General features: G+C 43.4%; 3 long non-coding RNA genes across 3 annotated transcripts; 1 reads left to right on the top strand and 2 right to left on the bottom strand.

Annotated features, from left to right (window-relative positions):
- Positions 1 to 6,397: 6,397 nt before the first annotated feature.
- LOC307081428 lies at positions 6,398 to 7,691 on the top strand. The gene is made up of 4 exons (XR_013812148.1): positions 6,398 to 6,849; positions 6,973 to 7,135; positions 7,312 to 7,373; positions 7,655 to 7,691. It is a non-coding gene; the product is annotated as an uncharacterized lncRNA (long non-coding RNA).
- Positions 7,692 to 13,975: 6,284 nt separating this feature from the next.
- On the bottom strand, positions 13,976 to 14,771 carry LOC307081416. Its single transcript, XR_013812146.1, has 3 exons — positions 14,722 to 14,771; positions 14,357 to 14,509; positions 13,976 to 14,252 (listed from the first exon to the last, which is right to left on the bottom strand). It is a non-coding gene; the product is annotated as an uncharacterized lncRNA (long non-coding RNA).
- Positions 14,772 to 17,946: 3,175 nt separating this feature from the next.
- Positions 17,947 to 18,935, bottom strand: LOC307081415. The gene is made up of 3 exons (XR_013812145.1): positions 18,718 to 18,935; positions 18,463 to 18,613; positions 17,947 to 18,076 (listed from the first exon to the last, which is right to left on the bottom strand). It is a non-coding gene; the product is annotated as an uncharacterized lncRNA (long non-coding RNA).
- Between the last annotated feature and the right edge of the window lie 447 nt (positions 18,936 to 19,382).

Here is a 19,382-nt window from a genome sequence, read left to right as displayed (position 1 = left end):
ATTGTTTCTGTACAAGTCCCGTCTCTGGCCACGGCAGCGCTCTCAGTCCTTTTGTGCTCCTGCTGAATAAAAGGTAGTATGGACCCGGTAACATTTGCGTACGGCCATACCACCCTGATCACGCCCGGTCTCGTCTGATCTCGGAAGCTAAGCAGGGTCGGGCCTGGTTAGTACTTGGATGGGTGACCGCCTGGGAATACCAGGTGCTGTAAGCTTTTTTATTTTTCTGCTCGAGATCAATGGCTGCAATGGTCTGCCGTGCCCTGATCCTTAGCGCCCACTGTTTGGGAGAATTTAAGCAACATACAGACACTGACAACGTCTCTCCAAACTCTATTTGTGAAACATGCAGACACTGTTGTGACGCCGGCAGCAGGGAGCATCAGAGGGCTGCAACGACAGAGATACATTGCAGTCTATCCCTGGTGTTGCAACGCTACATTTCTTCAAAAGATCACTCAACCGCACACGCAGTGTATTGCATTACGTTTTGATATGGTACATTGAGTCTGGAATAAAGTCTTTATGCATTGCTTTCCTTCATTATGGATCTAATCATTGTTTCTGTACAAGTCCCGTCTCTGGCCACGGCAGCACCCTCAGTCCTTATGTGCTCCTGCTGTATAAAACCTAGTATGGACCCGGAAATGTTAGTTTACGGCCATAACAGCCTGATCATGCCCGATCTCGTCTGATCTCGGAAGCTAAGCAGGGTCGGGCCTGGTTACTACATCGATGGGGGACCACCTGGTGCTGTAAGCACATTTATTTTTCAACTCGAGCTCATTGGCTGCAATGGCCTGCCGTGCCGTGATCTTTAGCGCCCACTGTTTGGGAGAATTTAAGCAACATACAGACACTGACAACGTCTCTCCAAACTCTATTTGAGAAACATGCAGACACACTGGTGACGCTGGCAGCAGGGACCAGCAGAGAGATGCAGCGACCTCGGCATTTTTCTTCAGCTTTCACAAACACGCACACAGGGTGACTGGTCTTCTATTTGTTTTGTCGTCGTCTGTCAAACCGCTAAGTGGAGCGACGTGTTTGGGAAGCTGGACTCTTGGTCTGAGCATGTGTGGGCATCGCTTCTCGGCCTTTTGGCTAAGATCAAGTGTAGTATCTGTTCTTATCAGTTTAATATCTGATACGTCCCCTACCCGGGGACCATATATTAAATTGTTTTTTGGAACTGGGAGATGGAATAGGGGCTTGCTCCGTCCACTCCACGCATCGACCTGGTATTGCAGTACCTCCAGGACCGGTGCACCCCTCTCTCACTGTGAAAAATAAACTCCAATCACTCCAACTTATCCAACTGTAAGGCTAAGCTGCTTCACTAAGAAAGTAACTCACCACGAGGCCTTCATGACCATGCGGTATGCCGAAGCCGGAAATGACAAACACACAGTCGCACACACTCATCTTATGCAAAACAATCCGTTTTATCATCAACATTCAGTCACTGCAAAGATTTAAAGACTAGCCTCTTATCAAAAGTTAGAATGGACCCAAAGTGTGTGATTGATACAGTCTGGTTTAGCTTTCGCTTGCTCTCGGTTTTTAGTATGACTCGTTCTCAACATTACGTCATTCTTCTGTTAGGCGCACATGGCTAATTTGCATACGGGCAGAGATCTTTAGCGCCCACTGTTTGGGAGAATTTAAGCAACATACAGACACTGACAACGTCTCTCCAAACTCTATTTGTGAAACATGCAGACACTGTTGTGACGCCGGCAGCAGGGAGCATCAGAGGGCTGCAACGACAGAGATACATTGCAGTCTATCCCTGGTGTTGCAACGCTACATTTCTTCAAAAGATCACTCAACCGCACACGCACTGTATTGCATTGCGTTTTGATATGGTACTTTGAGTATGGAATAAAGTCTTTATGCATTGCTTTCCTTCATTATGGATCTAATCATTGTTTCACAAGTCCCGTCTCTGGCCACGGCAGCGCTCTCAGTCCTTTTGTGCTCCTGCTGAATAAAAGGTAGTATGGACCCGGTAACATTTGCGTACGGCCATACCACCCTGATCACGCCCGATCTCGTCTGATCTCGGAAGCTAAGCAGGGTCGGGCCTGGTTAGTACTTGGATGGGTGACCGCCTGGGAATACCAGGTGCTGTAAGCATATTTATTTTTCTGCTCGAGATCAATGGCTGCAATGGTCTGCCGTGCCCTGATCTTTAGCGCCCACTGTTTGGGAGAATTTGAGCAACATACAGACACTGACAACGTCTCTCCAAACTCTATTTGTGAAAAATGCAGACACTGTTGTGACGCCGGCAGCAGGGAGCATCAGAGGGCTGCAACGACAGAGATACATTGCAGTCTATCCCTGGTGTTGCAACGCTACATTTCTTCAAAAGATCACTCAACCGCACACGCAGTGTATTGCATTGCGTTTTCATATGGTACTTTGAGTATGGAATAAAGTCTTTATGCATTGCTTTCCTTCATTATGGATCTAATCATTGTTTCTGTACAAGTCCCGTCTCTGGCCACGGCAGCGCTCTCAGTCCTTTTGTGCTCCTGCTGAATAAAAGGTAGTATGGACCCGGTAACATTTGCGTACGGCCATACCACCCTGATCACGCCCGATCTCGTCTGATCTCGGAAGCTAAGCAGGGTCGGGCCTGGTTTATTACTTGGATGGGTGACCGCCTGGGAATACCAGGTGCTGTAAGCATAATTATTTTTCTGCTCGAGATCAATGGCTGCAATGGTCTGCCGTGCCCTGATCCTTAGCGCCCACTGTTTGGGAGAATATAAGCAACATACAGACACCGACAACGTCTCTCCAAACTCTATTTGTGAAACATGCAGACACTGTTGTGACGCCGGCAGCAGGGAGCATCAGAGGGCTGCAACGACAGAGATACATTGCAGTCTATCCCTGGTGTTGCAACGCTACATTTCTTCAAAAGATCACTCAACCGCACACGCAGTGTATTGCATTGCGTTTTGATATGGTACTTTGAGTATGGAATAAAGTCTTTATGCATTGCTTTCCTTCATTATGGATCTAATCATTGTTTCTGTACAAGTCCCGTCTCTGGCCACGGCAGCGCTCTCAGTCCTTTTGTGCTCCTGCTGAATAAAAGGTAGTATGGACCCGGTAACATTTGCGTACGGCCATACCACCCTGATCACGCCCGATCTCGTCTGATCTCGGAAGCTAAGCAGGGTCGGGCCTGGTTAGTACTTGGATGGGTGACCGCCTGGGAATACCAGGTGCTGTAAGCATAATTATTTTTCTGCTCGAGATCAATGGCTGCAATGGTCTGCCGTGCCCTGATCCTTAGCGCCCACTGTTTGGGAGAATTTAAGCAACATACAGACACTGACAACGTCTCTCCAAACTCTATTTGTGAAACATGCAGACACTGTTGTGACGCCGGCAGCAGGGAGCATCAGAGGGCTGCAACGACAGAGATACATTACAGTCTATCCCTGGTGTTGCAACGCTACATTTCTTCAAAAGATCACTCAACCGCACACGCAGTGTATTGCATTGCGTTTTGATATGGTACTTTGAGTATGGAATAAAGTCTTTATGCATTGCTTTCCTTCATTATGGATCTAATCATTGTTTCTGTACAAGTCCCGTCTCTGGCCACGGCAGCGCTCTCAGTCCTTTTGTGCTCCTGCTGAATAAAAGGTAGTATGGACCCGGTAACATTTGCGTACGGCCATACCACCCTGATCACGCCCGATCTCGTCTGATCTCGGAAGCTAAGCAGGGTCGGGCCTGGTTAGTACTTGGATGGGTGACCGCCTGGGAATACCCAACCCGGTATCACGCCATTGCGTGCTCCTGCGCACGAACGTTAATCTATTGAAGCGTGTTCCCGAGCACGATAGTCCGACTTTTTGCGTGTTACACAAAACGAAATGTAAACCAATGCATTCTGAATGGGAGTGTTCTAAGACAATTAACGTTCTCCACAAAACGCTACGAGAGAGAGAGAAAGAGAGAGCGGGAGGGACAGAGAGAGAGAGAGAGAGCGAGAGAGAGGCTTCAGAAAGGGTGTGCGCAGATAGTACAGTGCACCCTAGTTATGTTTATGCCAAAACCTATATATATAATTAGGCTATAATTATATTATTTAGCGTGTAATGAGACAATCTATAGCCAAATTGTCGAAGATGCCCGAGAATCTTTCGGGATATCAGCATGGGAAATCGGCGAATCAGACCCATGAATCTATTGTAGCGACCCTGGGACAGTTAAATAGTTTGTGTGTTATGTGTTACATTATATTTCGTTGTCCGTTATGCCAGTTGTTCTATGTGCATGTATTGTAATGTTATTCTTGTCAAACAGCGTGTGGGGCGAATCATTAGGTCAGCTGGGGGAGGGCCTTGGAAGAACAGGAGGGTGGGGGCCTGCACGCGAGTGAGACCGTGTTGCCGGGGTAACCGGGGTTTGTTTGGGTCCGGTTTTCAGCTGTTGGTTTCAATGTTGTTACAATGTTACGGGTTTCAGTGACCTGGTTTTTGGTCCATTAAAACTACCTTCAACTAATGACTCGACATGATTATGTCACCGGCGAGGTCGTTACACTATAAAGAAACACGTCATCTCAAGCGGGAGAGAAAGTTTGCGGTGCTGGTTTGTGTCACCAACCCAGCAACCCAGTCGCCAAGAAAAAACGTTGACAGTGCACGTTTCCATGAACACTGGATACGTAGCATTTCAACGTAAAAAATAGCGTGTTATACCTACAGTATCCACGTGTGCCGCTGTGGAGGCGGGTTTCGGGGTTTGGGACACGTTTGTTTGGGGGGGGGGGGAGACTGTTGTTGACCGGGGGGGGGGGGGAACACACCAACCCAGCAACCCAGTCGCCAAGAAAAAACGTTGACGGTGCACGTTTCCATGAACACTGGATACGTAGCATTTCAACGTAAAAAATAGCGTGTTATACCTACAGTATCCACGTGTGCCGCTGTGGAGGCGGGTTTCGGGGTTTGGGACACGATTGTTTGGGGGGGGGGGGGGGGGAGACTGTTGTTGACCGGGGAGGGGGGGGGGGGGGGGGGGGGGGGGGAGACACGTTTGTTGAGGGGGACGACGACACACGATTGTAGGGGGGGGGACACACGTTAGTTGAAGGGGGGGGGGGGGGGGGGACACGTTTGTTGAGGGGGGGAGACACGTTTGTATCCTAACAACAAAACAAGTTAACAAAAGCCCCATTTGTCAACTGAGAACCCCAATTCCCAGAATCCCCCGCGTCTCCGGAACACGGCGTAGCTTATATTAATCTTTATTATCTGAATGGGAAATGCAATATTTTAGGACAGATACACCATTAAACGCGTTTCTAATGACATTTCTAGCGAGAAATGTACATTTTCCTTACATAATCTTCAGTCAGTGAATGTGTATGATCTTTATTAATCTTTATTATCTGAATGGGAAATGCAATATTTTAGGACAGATACACCATTAAACGCGTTTCTAATGACTTTTCTAGCGAGAAATGTACATTTTCCTTACATAATCTTCAGTCAGTGAATGTGTATGATCTTTATTAATCTTTATTATCTGAATGGGAAATGCAATATTTTAGGACCGATTCACCGTTAAACGTGTTTCTAATAACATTTCTAGCGAGAAATATACTTTTTACTTGCATAATCTTTAGTCAGTGATTGTGTCTGATCTTTAGTTTTATAGTTATTAGGATTTGATCGGCTCGCTCGCATGTTTCAACGACGTCAGGTTGCTTTCGCTAAACTAGCAGCTCACGTGCTTCCTGCGTTTGTGTTATTAAACTGTTACTTTATGTAACTTTTAATGATATCATCTTGTTAGAAACACGTATATCTGAGAGCCAACCCAGTCGCCAAAAGCATACGTTGACAGTGTACTTTTCGTGAACACTGGATTACGTCGCATTTCAACATAAAATAGCGTGTTATACACACACACACACGCACGCACACGCACAGACACACACACACACACACACACACGCACACACACACACGCACGCACGCACGCACACACACGCACACGGTCGTGCGCAGGAGCACGCAATCGCGTGACACCGGGTTGAAAGAAAGACGTCAACTCTGGAGTGACCGAAAATTTGAGGTGCTGGTTTGTGTGACGTAAGTTCAACTATGATTGACTGCTATTTAAAAACGGTTGAATGCTTGAAATACTAAGATTATGGAGTTGATAGTGCAAATAATTATATTGCCGTTGTCAAAGAATATTAACAGGTATTAACAGCTAATAACAGATAACAAAAGCGTTGCTTCATAGGCTAATGTAGGCCTACGTTGCCACCTGTCCCTCGGGTAGGCTAGCTAGTTCGTTAGTAATTGAAATTGAACAATGAGAAAGGCTTAGATAAGTACCATACACAGCATCATGTTAGAAGGTAATTTACACAATGTAGTCGGCTGTTTGTAAAAAATAGTTTGTTTTTAGTGATTTACTTTTTTCTCCCTGCAGCTTCAAATAAGCATCATACATCTTAACTATCTCTCTGCCAATGCTAATATTTTATATCTATAATCTTTCTTATCTATCTACTATCTGTGTATCTAATCTGTTTTGTTTATCTGTCTATTCGGTTTGTCTGTGTCTTTGTAAATTAGGTAATCTTTCAATATGCCAGGCAGCACATGTAAAACATGCCCCTCCTGCAAAACCATTCTGCCTTGCGCTAAAAAGGTTTGCAGCCACTGCAAAATGGTCCAGCCTGTAAAGGAACGCCTCAAAATTGCCTTGAGAAAATTTGAGGCTAAGCGGGAAGAGTGGGCGTCTTCCCGCAAGAAGAACCACAACATGGCTGTTGTCAAGCAGGAAATGTTCCTCCTGGTATGTAAACAATTCAGATTAATTATGTTCTACCTTTAACTGTCTGAATCACTATTGCTTTGAATAGTAGGTCTTTTTTGATTACTACAGGCAAAACATTAACATGCTGTGATTTCCTTACAGCTCGAAAAGCTTCAAGCAGCAGGATATAAACCTGTCCTGCTGCTTGGAAAAGCCACTAAAAAGAGCCATGTGGTCAAGGTGTTCACACCTCGTTGCACCTTGGCCACATTTGCGGAGGAGTCCCTCAAAAAAATGGGCTCCATCCATGAGTACATTTGTCAAGGTATGATTCTTTATTTTTATAAATTCCACACACCCTCTGCTTTGTTTACCAAAATACTAACTGCATCTTGTTATTTGTCCACCACATTCATTTTTATCATGGAACTATTGCTACAATTTTTTTGGTTGCCATTTGCAATTTAATAACCCTTTGCAACACTTTTCAAACTTGCACAGGATGGACCCCTTTTGCAAGTGGGACTGCAGAGGGGCCAGAAGAGGGCAGGGGGACCACTCAGGTGAAGACATACAGGAATATCTATGACAATTAAAGAGGCTAATCCTATATATTGTTATATACTGCATATATACTCCAATATATTATGCTACAAATTACAATATACTAAGTCAGCTGTATAAGTGCTAACCTCTTTTCATGTTTGTTTATGGTTATTTATGTGTATAGATGTGTATAGATCTGTATGGTCTTAATTTCATATTTTTTAAAACTGAATTTACACTTGCACTGTTGAAGTTCCACTGTTGGACTTTGAGTGAGTGTTATCTTATGTCATCTTAGATGGACATGGACATGGGAGAGGTGGAGGACAGGGCCGTGCAGGTGGAGGAGGGGGAGGAGGTGGCCCTGCAGGTGGAGGAGGGGGAGGAGGTGGCCCTGCAGTTGGAGGAGGTGGCCCTGCAGGTGGAGGAGGGGGAGGAGGTGGCCCTGCAGTTGGAGGAGGTGGCCCTGCAGGTGGAGGAGGTGGAGGAGGTGGCCCTGCAGGTGGAGGAGGTGGCCCTGCAGGTGGAGGAGGTGGCCCTGCAGGTGGAGGAGGGGGAGGAGGTAGCCCTGCAGGTGGAGGAGGGGGCCCTGCAGGTGGAGGAGGGGGCCCTGCAGGTAGAGGAGGTGGCCCACCCGGACACGGAAGGACCAGGTATGAATTTTTCAATTAAAGCATGCATGAGAAGGTACTAAGTGTCATACAAATAAACATCATTGCCTGAATGAGTAATATTTTATTTTCCATTCCAACAGCGGTCTCTACTGTGCAGAGGAAGCGGAGGAGAAAAGGTATGTTCAGAATGTCTGTACAGATCGAATTTCTAATTGACTACTATTCTTTTCACCATAGCATTACATTTATTGTAGTTATTTTGGAAAAAGGACTGTAATAAGAATGTTGGTTATGACCATTTGAGTCTTTGTTTGCATACCTCAACATTTCTTTCCTACAGAGCATCACAGCCAGAAGGGGCTTGAAAAAAGGAACAAGACTTTACCGAAGAGTAAGATGAAATAGTTTGTAACGATCAGAGCACTGACAAACCCTTTACACAATTTATAATTATGGAATTGTAAATTATTCTCCTGTGTATTCATAGCAGCGATTACAGCATTAATACAGTATTAATAATTACTGTTATTGATTTTATATTTGCGGTATTTTATATTTGCCAGTGGATAAGCATAGATGGTTTTGTTGTGAAAAACATGTTTTTTATATTTTCAGATTGCCCCTACCATATTGGTCGTGACTCCTTCGAAATAAGGAGTTACGGGAAGGAGAGGATGAGAAAGGTTTGACAGACCCATAAAGACCCAGCAAAAACACATGCGTGATTAACTGTAGGAATGACATTCTCGCTGATTGATCATGAGCATGCATATTAAGTGCATACTGTAAATGTAATTTACTCATGTATACAAGTAATTTGCATAAATATTTTGGAATAGTACCGTCAATGCATTTTGTCTATCAAACTCATAGGCTAACACTGAATTTATTATCTTACTAATGAATTTATGGTTCCTTTCCTTGATAGGGCATTAAAGAAGTCCTTGTTGATTGGCAGCCTTGCCCAGTTTGGTATGTATTTAATTTGGTTTCTTTCTGTTTCACTGGGTTTTTTTAAACCACTTCATTGCTTTTCCGAGTATTCTATATTATACCATATTATTTTGCACCATCTTGGTCCAAAATAGCTGCTGCTATTTTAACGTTTAACAGTAGTTCTTCCACCAAACACACTTGCCAACCAGATTTCCTATCAAGTGGTTTCATCATTCCCTTTCTTATGTGTCATACACTATTACATTATTAGATCTTGAATTATTAGAAAATGACTTGAAAGTGTGGTATTGCTCAAGAACAGAAATGTGCAAAGATTGGGCTTGATTTGTAATTGCCTTTATAGATGAGAATCAATATAAAGTAGGTATATACTGTGTGTTATGTAAGTGGAGTTCGACCAATCATCACAAAACGGTTCATTGATATATTATTTGTTCTCTTTTCAGTGGGAAGGAGTGGGTCAGGTCCTGGCAGCCAAAAGATTTGAATTAGTCCCCCTGCCCTCTTCAAATAAAAACATATTTTCAGTCTTTCTAGAATGTGGTGCTACTCCTGATACATGATTGCCCAGCCATTCAAATGTGGTCACTAAGAGCTTAATGACACACACACACATATATATATATATATATATATATATATATATATATATATATATATATATATATATATATATATATATATATATATATATATATATATATGTATGGACACAACAGTTAATATAAATATGAATTCCAGTCTGTAGGCAGTACATGGTGGAAAGTTAAAGTAACTCAAAAGTTGTGGGCTGAAGGGTCTCTAGCTAATAGAGTAGTAGCAGCAATTAATTGAGTATTTAATCCATTCAATGTATTTAAGATATGCATCCAGGTATAATTGCAAATGGCTATATTGTATAGAAAATATTGATTTTAAACATACAAGTGCAAGCAGGGCCTACTGAATGTCAATTTAGTCACAACAGATTATTAAAATATTGTGCTGATAGATCTTTATTCAACACCAAAACACCAGATTCTCTTGGATGATTAAGTTAGCTGCTACGTCAAACCAACCATGGTGTGGTGGTGGTTTCATATATGTGAAAGGGCATTCAAATATAGCCTACTACAATAATAATAATAATACATTTTATTTGTAAATCACTTTTCATAAAAATAATCTCAAAGTGCTACAACAAAACACGAAGGGCAATAACACAATAAAATAAATAATAATCTAAGGACCATAGGTGTTATAGGGTGTACCGATGAGAAGGCTGTTACAGTAATCAAGCCTGGAGGGGATTAAGGCGTGGACGAGTTTCTCTGCGTCAGAGAAGGTGAGGATTGGGCAGAGTTTTGACCAATGATCAATTAGGAGGCCGAAGCCCTAAAGGACAACCCTGTCCCTGTCTGTTCGGCATTCTCAATTACGTTTGTCTGAAAACGTATTTTGTCTCGACAGAAAAACATGGTGGCTAAGCCTATGATGGTTGCTATGGACGCTGAAACTAGCAGCCCGAATGCCGTTTAAAGCATGGAAATAAAACCATTGTCTTTGCTGATTATGTTATTTTATGGAACCGTGTAATGATGTTATTTTTCCACACATAAACACAGAACAGTCTGTTCAACCCGGTATCACGCCAAGGCGTGAAATAGATACATTGGTCCACCTCGCAAGGAGTGTTCAGTGTCACGCTATGCCTGACCAAAGCGTGAAGAGATACACGTTTCTTCCGCCCATCTAAATGAATGGAGGAATAGCACCAATAGGGGTCGATACGTTCTCCCAGCATTTGGGGGAAATGGTTACGTATATATATATATATATATTAGATTAGATTAGAAAACTTTATTTATCCCAAAATGGGCAATTTCGTTCACAGTTTCCAGTCTCACATAATAGATTACTTAATAAATACAATAAATAGCAATAGGAGGTAGACAAAAACATATATCAAAGGCAGTCCAACACACACATTTAACTCACAATTCATTTCAGCCCGTCAGTAACAACCACCCTGCCCCCGGAAACACCCAGCAACACTGGTGTGCTCTCCACCTACTCCTTACTTTTGTCATCATTTAGTAACCTGATGGTTGCAGGGATAAAAGAGTGGGAGTACCTCATTGTTCTTGTCCTGATTGAACAGTAGCGCCGCCCTGAAGGCATTAGGCATATATATATATATATATATATATATATATATATATATATATATATATATATATATATATATATATATATATATATATCCAATATTTTAGGACAGATTGACCATTAAACGTGTTTCTAATAACATTTCTAGCGAGAAATATACTTTTTACTTGCATAATCTTCAGTCAGTGAATGTGTCTGATCTTTTGTTCGATAGTTGGTTTTATGGTCTCCCTAGCATGTTTCAAAGACGTCAGGTTGCTAGGGACGCGACGATCTAGTTGTGGGCCAGCAGAGGGTAACATTTATACCGAATTTGGCCTGTAACCAAATGTATGATATGCTATACGTATAGCCTAGTTTATATGTTATAAATATTTGTTATATGGTCTGGTTATACCTGAACTTGGTTAAAGATGTTCAATGGTCAGATACAGATCATGTTATAACGATAATTGAATAAAAGTTATGGTCTACTTATAGATAGAATATTACACGACGTAATAATTGTATACATATAATAGCCTATATTTTAATATTAAATTAATTAATTACAATAACGGCTTTAAACATGTGACATGCCTACGTTTTTTGGGCCTTTTCTTTTCAATGGGCCTGCGTCAACGTCACGTGACTCTCGGCAAACCACGTTGGTTAAAGACGGCAATGGAGCTTGGTTAGGAAATAGAAAGATATACCATGAAAATATCTTCCCGTAACGGGGCAAACAAGGTGTCATTTGTCATCTACGTTTCGAGGCGATTGCAACGGTGCCATGCATGACCATATTTGACTATGTTTCAGGGTAGTAATTAGCTGTCGATTTTGGAGGCCTTTATAGATAATAACCAGCTATAGATTTGCTACCCGATGGAGTTTTCTGACAAATTACATGTTATTTAGCATCTACATTAGCAGCTGAGTCCAATGAGATCAAGCTCGACCTTGTGCCACACAGAGATCATGCCCTAGACCATAGGTGTACCATGTAAAATACAGGGGCCATGTAGTGTAGGGGGCCGTGTAGGGCCGTGGAGTGTCATGCTTTGTGTCATTGGACTCAGCTCAATGTGTAGATGCTAAATAACATGTCATTTGTCACAAACTTTTATCGGGAAGCAAATCAATAGCTGGTCATTATTGATTAAGGCCTCCAATTTCGACAGCTAATTACTACCATTAAACATGTTTGAATGTGTTCATGTGTGGCACCGTTGCAATCGCCTGGAAGCGTAGATATTGAAGGACATCTTGTTTGCCCTCTTACGCACCGGCCCTACAAGAAATTACTCAGCAAGTGCTCCATCTTGTTGCACCTCACCCAGCGGCTCGCTTACAAGATTTTGGTCTGAAGTTCTACCCAAACCAGCCATCCAGCCATCCAACATGCATATCTGAGAATCAGGCCTCTCTTTAATAATGACAAAAAGTTATGAGAGAAACACACATTAACTTTTTGTTATCTCATAAGCGGCGTGGTGCCGGCTCCTTTTGACCTTTTGACCCCCGACTTCAAAAACGTGGCCACAGGCCAGCTGTGTCTACACACCTTTAGCCACAAATGTACACCTCCATCCCACAAAAAATGGGGACTAGAAACTAACCTCTGTCTTATGTACATTTACTGTACTGTTGGAGGTCACGCCCCTTTGCCGACCTTTTCGAGATAGCTAGGGATGCTAAAATGTTTACACACATTTCCCGGGGCCCCGTGTACGACATATCCGAGATTTGGAGTTCTAGCCCTTAGAGAAAAAAAGTTTTCCCAAATGGAGTGTCATTTGGACAAAGCCCCTCAGAAGTGTAGCCTGCAAGACCTAATGGTTCAGAATGTGGTGGAAAAACAGTTTTTGAGATAGGAAGGTCCTACCGCCCTGAAATTTTAATACCTTGTTCTAGGGCCTAACTGGGACCTCCGCAACGAAACTTGGCCCGGTCGGACCCCGAGGGCAGGAAGGGGGGGCCCTTCCTGTCCGAGACTTGGCCCGGTCAGACCCCGAGGGCAGGCCCCCCCTTCCTGCCCTCGGGGTCCGACCGGGCCAAGTTTCGGTGCGGAGGTCCCAGTTAGGCCCTAGAATAAGGTATTAAAATTTCAGGGCGGTAGGACCTTCCTATCTCAAAAACTTTTTCCACCACATTCTGAACCATTAGGTCTTGCAGGCTACACTTCTGAGGGGCTTTGTCCAAATGACACTCCATTTGGGAAAACTTTTTTTCTCTAAGGGCTAGAACTCCAAATCTCGGATATGTCGTACACGGGGCCCCGGGAAATGTGTGTAAACATTTTAGCATCTCTAGCTATCTCGAAAAGGTGGAAAAAGGGGCGTGACCTCCAACAGTAGAGTAAATGTATATGACAGAGGTTATGTTTCTAGTCCCCATTTACTGTGGGATGTAGGTGTACATTTGTGGCTTAAGGTGGGTAGACACAGCTGGCCTGTGGACACGTTTTTGAAGTCTGGGGTCAAAAGGTCAAAAGGAGCCGGCACCACACCGCTTATGAGATAACAAAAAGTTAATGTGCATTTCTCTCATAACTTGTCCTTAAAGTGACTGTCAACGTATGCTTTTGGCGACTGGGTTGCCATACCACAAAGGTTCAAAATAGTTTTTCATCAACCCCCAAACCTTGACATTCTTTCTCATTATAACAAGATATTTCTCGAATCTCATCCACTTCTGAAATTGTATATATGAATGAAATTCATAGTATCCGCGTTTACATGGCACATCTGATCCGCATAGATTTCTATGCGTCATAGATCTCTTCCTAAAAAGTCTCGTGCATAGAAATCTATGCGGAACAGATGTGTCCATGTCAATAAGGCTAGTGAGGTTATAGCACTATTTATTCTCACCCACCCCATCTTGAATTGAAGAGATAGATTTTTTTATTTTTTTATTTTAAACATAGCAATAACAATGATCATTTGTGTACATCAAGCGAGGCACGAAACCACACCATCAACTAAGTTGCTTGTTCTCTTGCATCTTCCTCATCCTCGCTGGTGTCTGGACTGACCAGGCCCATCGGATCACATTCCTCTTCCTCACAAACATCAAGGAGGACAGAGGCCAATGGACCTAGAGCAGTCTTATACCGCTGCAGGACCATTTGATGTCGTTCTTCCACTTCCGCAAGTCTTCTTGCCAAGAGACAGTGAAGTCCATTTTCATCTTCTACAAGTAGAGGACAGAAAACCCAACGACGTTAATATATATTGAAACATCCCCCACTAATTGAATACATTAAATGGGATCCCCAAAACTTGTCTTTAACTTACCGTATCTTGCAAGCTCCGTCTTGAGGGCCACTCCCAGGTTCTGCAACCACGTACAGTGCTGGGCCATCTCCAACACCAGGATAGGGAGCTCCTCTTCCAGCCGTGTTTTCAGCATTTCCTGGTCGTGCAGTCGTTTCTTGACCCCGATTGTTACTAATGATCCAAAATATTAAGATCAATACATGAGTATCTGGCATAACATTTAGCAATGCAACCATAATGGAAACAGAATTTAGAAATGATGTTTCTTTCCCAAAATCGTTTTATATATTACAAAACCACCATTATATTTAATATATCATTTCAGGATAGTTCACTATTCCGATATACTGCATGACATTTTAAAAGCATTGAAAAATGCATACCACTGCCATAGTCCTCCCATGGCCATATTGCGCCAGTGCTCTGTCCAGCCAGAGAGTGGTCAACCAAGGCCACATCAATCCTTTTGGAGAGGTCTGCAACAAGACTGTTGTATTTATCAATCTCCTGGAGAAGGCGCTTTTTGTCTTCCGTCAACTTTCTTCGGAGACGATGGCGAAGCTTGTTGCTGTCTAGATTGTTTAGGAGAAACGTAATATGCAGACACAAAAACCTTGCATAGGTTATATTAAAAACAATATAGATACATTGTTAGGTATACCGGATAACTCAAGAAAAAGCCTACATACCATTCTGACGGTAGAGGGTTTGTTTCTGTTGCTTTAGACCCAGATGGAGACCCTCAATGGACTGCTGGAGAACGTGCAGACCCGTTACTGGGGTCTCTGTAGATATCCGTTAGGGTGAAATTAAGCTCAGTGTACTGTATTCTATACAATGCAACCGAGTTTTCTAGATTTTTGCAGCACTAATGCTTCACTGATTGTGTATTATTTTGATTACCGTTTGAACACAAATGTCTGTAAGGAAACTGCAAAAAGGCATGTATATTGTTCTGTCCTCACCGCTCTCTGCCCATTCCTTGACTTCAGCAATCCACTGTACAGCCATTGCATTTGAGCACTGCAGGTCCTTCTGCAGTTGTGACAGCCTCTCTGCCTCTTCTTCTGCCCTTTTAGATGTCTAAAATATTTACAATAATTACAATAGGAACTCAGTCTGCCTAACAACTGGCACAAAAACATACATGAATATGAAACATACCTTCACATATCTTGTGGAGAGGGCCTTGTGTAGCGTCTCTGCTTTGTGATGGTTCCAACCCATTGCATGCACAGTGAGCATGTCCACACGTGCTGGTATAAGGAGAATTACATTATGTTCTGCAATCTATGAGCAATATTAGATGATAGCATAAACTCAGACCAAAGTGACTTACCTGCTTTTGACATGTACTTTGTTGTCAGGGCACAACGGGAGAGGTAGCTGTTTATTTGCTCCACCTCCTCACCGGCAGTTGTGCCTGCTCCCTTCTGATTCCGACCACTCCATTTTATCTGTTGCAAGGATGGGTGGATTTGGGGTTCATTAGAGCCAATGAAGCAGTTGGAAAACGTGGACAAATATTATGGAAAAGGAATTCAGCTTAAAGCTGTCCATTCCTATAGTAACACATGGCGTATTCATTTGAAAATAACAGATAACAGACATACCTCACACTTGGTAGCATGAGCTCTTGCATGCATGATGCTCAGGAAGGGCTTCATTTCTGTGAGGCTCTTGAGAGCTGGAATGACCGAAGCAACTTTTTGTAGGTATGGCCAGTATTTGCATGCCACATCCATAGCAAAAAACTGTGCCTTGCTTGGGAGAAGCTCCCTTTGGAGATACATAGGATACGCAAATATCTCTCCTCGGTACATGTTAAGGGCTTTTAAAAGGAAGCCATGCCGACACACCGCAACCTCAACGCCTTCCTCATCCAGTTTAGAGGCCCGCCTAGAGGTCTCCCTTGCTGCTGCCCATTGAGAGTCTCCACATGTGCCTCTCCCCTTTATCTGTGAATATAGTGCATACACATATTGTTAATGTAATTCACGACAAAAGAGTAGGGAGTATGGAATACTTCTAGAAGTCCAGGAAATGCAATGATTCCTTTAGTAACAGAACTATTTGAGTGTTTAAACTTAGCTTAAACTTACATTCTTCACCGCCATCTGTATTGTGTTGACAAAATCAGACACCTCACTGTCTTTGGCTAGAAATAGCCCATCAAAAAAGGGAGTGTCATTAGATCTAGGGGAAAAATATATAACATCCATTACCTACTCTTGTTGTCACTTACAGTCACGACTCAATTACCAAAGAGAACTTAAAGTGCACCTTCCAGTATGGCCAAAGCGATAAAGCTTCCTGTTGCCATCTGCTGACACTGCTACCATTTCAGGTGTGCAGGCAGGGCAGGTGAAAGGGGTATCACAGCAGAGCTGGTCTTTCTCAAAGGAGGCGTATGCAAACTCAAGAAAGCTCCTCTGCAGGGCATCCCCGTTGATCTGTCCAGACTAGAAAGTATATCAGAATATGGAAAACATTTTTGAGATAGTCAAAAAAAAAATAAAAAAATTGCTGACAATATTGGTGAGCATAATAAATAGTATTGCTGATGTCACTTACTCTTCCTGCACACAGTGTGCGATGTTCCAGCATTTTTGCAAGGGCTTGCCTGGAGAATCCAGGTGAGATCAACTTCAGCTCCTGAAAGGTGTTGAGGAGGTCCACCGTGTAGATTGTGGAAGCATTTGCAGAAGCTGGCCAATATCCACTCCTGACTAGGTCTCTCACATCAGGGGCCCACTGCTGCAGGCATGTTTGGCACACATAACGTGGCAAATGCAAATCATAACGCCCTAACGAAAAAAACAACATTAGTCATAATCATTGACACATATTGTATATTAGACTAACAGAAGTCTAAATAGAGAACTGGTTTCTACCATTGATGGTAATCAAGATGACTGGTTTCCCAGCTTCCACTGTGAAGCTAGGGACCTGGCAGGTGCAGTGCTGTGCTGGCATTGTGGGTAAAATGCGATCTGTCGAAAAGAAAAGTGAACATTCTGTATATGGCAGCAGACTGAATAAACAAGATAAGGATCAGGAAGTCTAGACAGGTAGATTTGTCAGACCTTACCTTGCTCATGTGTGGCATATATTCCAGTCTCTCCTCTTGAGATACATGTGGATGGGGGAATGGCTTTAAAGAAGCCATCCACCACGCTGTCCCTGTTGTGGAGTGGCCGTTTGCTGTGGTTATGCATGTCGCAGGCCCCACAAAACCACTGCTCCGGAAGGCACTCTCTGCACCTAAGCAGACAAAACACTCAAGTCAAGTCACTCAATTTATATGATATACTTTTTTTAGTGTACATAGATACATTCTATTATTTGATTGATGAACATCCAACCTTATAACAGCCGGCTTGTGGCAGAAGCAACACAATGGCTTGCCAACAGCCTCAGATTCCAAAAGGCATCTGAGGTGGTACGGCCGTGCTTCCTCCCAACGGTCAGAGGCTTTCTGCTGCCTAACAGACCACGATGATGCTGCGCTTCTCTCAGGCTCAGCAGGACAGGGGCTTGAATCCAGTAGGGCAGAAAGCCTCTCCATGTTTTGTTCTGCAAATAAAATATAACCAAATGATCTACATTCTATATACAGTATTTGGATTTCAGAATTAAACACTGTATATTTACCAAACATCTCTTGAGGATTTTGCTGTGCTCTGGGTAAGGGCAAGGAATCCTCTGAAGGAAGTGCCAACACCTCAGTGTCCATGCCTGTTAAACAGTACATGACAGATTAATATATCTCTACGGCAGACACTCAAGTGCTTGCACTGCTGCAAGAAACTCATTTGACAGTAAGTACGTCAATCAAACGGTCGTACGGCACTCCCTCTCCCCCGCTCCCATGTACTTGTACTTGGAATGGGTAGAGTCAGCGTTGAAGGAGAGGGGGTAGGACCATTTGAGTTGTGTATTTTCAAAATCTGCTGGCGTTTCGCAAATCCCATACCCAACCTTTAACGGTCCAAATGTTACAAATCGACTTTGACCCACGGGAACGAAAAATCGAATAATAGAAAATTCTGACCCATCCCTAATTGCCATGGGTAATTGTTTGTCACCAAATTAAACTAATCTGAATTTGCACATAAACAAACCTGTAGTTAGGCCACTCCATCGGTCTGCACGGCCTGTATGGCCCGCACGGCCTCCACGTCTCCCTCTGGCCTTGCCGCGTCCGCTCCGTTTGGTTGAGCTCCGTGGTGAATCCCCTCCAGATCTTGCCCGATTGACATTCTCCGCAGCCTCCTGTGTGTTTAAGTCCAACATCTTGTTAGACGGAGTTTCTGAGGTACTGAAACATTCATTTCATGTACAAGTTCAAGTTCAGTTAATGTACAAAAGGTTGTTACCATGGCTTCTGCAAGGAATTGGTCATGCATCAACCCAACGGCAAGGTGTCTTCCTTCTGTGCGGGGGTCACGGAGATCCAGGTCAAACAACTTGTCCATAGCAACACGAGAGAAAAGTTACAGCGATAGAATGAATAGAACTACTGCCGACAATCGATCTTGAGAATGCTTGTAAGATTAGCAGTCCTATCTATATGTCGCTCGAGAGCAGCGTCATAGAGCTCGTAAGTTCGCCCCTTCCGGTAGGCCCCTCATGGGACCTCTGAGATCGAAAAATATGAATGGGTTTCAATGGAGAGAAAGTAATTATTTTCTGGTCCCCGTCTTTATATGTGCTGGATTACACATATTTATACGTAGCGGAAGAGTCGGAGCCAGGCTGAGCCAAAGTCGGCGCATTTTCCACATAGCCTGCATTAATAGAGTCATTTTTTAGTTTTTATAGTTTTTTATAGCTGCTAGGCGTAAAGAGTTCACCTTTCAAAGCGGGATGTTTATTGCGGGGGAGGAGCCACGGCGGCAGTCGTGATCGTAATTTCCGGTTAGTGCACCACGGAGTACTCGATTTGGAACAGCACTCACATCTGAAAAATTATGTGTGCGTGCGCGCGCGCGCGCGCGTGTCTGTGCGTGTGCGTGCGTGTGTGTGTGTGTGTGTGTATAAC

Source organism: Pollachius pollachius (genome assembly GCF_949987615.1).
Source record: "Pollachius pollachius genome assembly, chromosome: 10".
Taxonomy (NCBI): Eukaryota; Metazoa; Chordata; class Actinopteri; order Gadiformes; family Gadidae; genus Pollachius; species Pollachius pollachius.
Note: the sequence above shows the minus strand (reverse complement) of the source record. Positions and strands in the feature narration are given on the sequence as shown.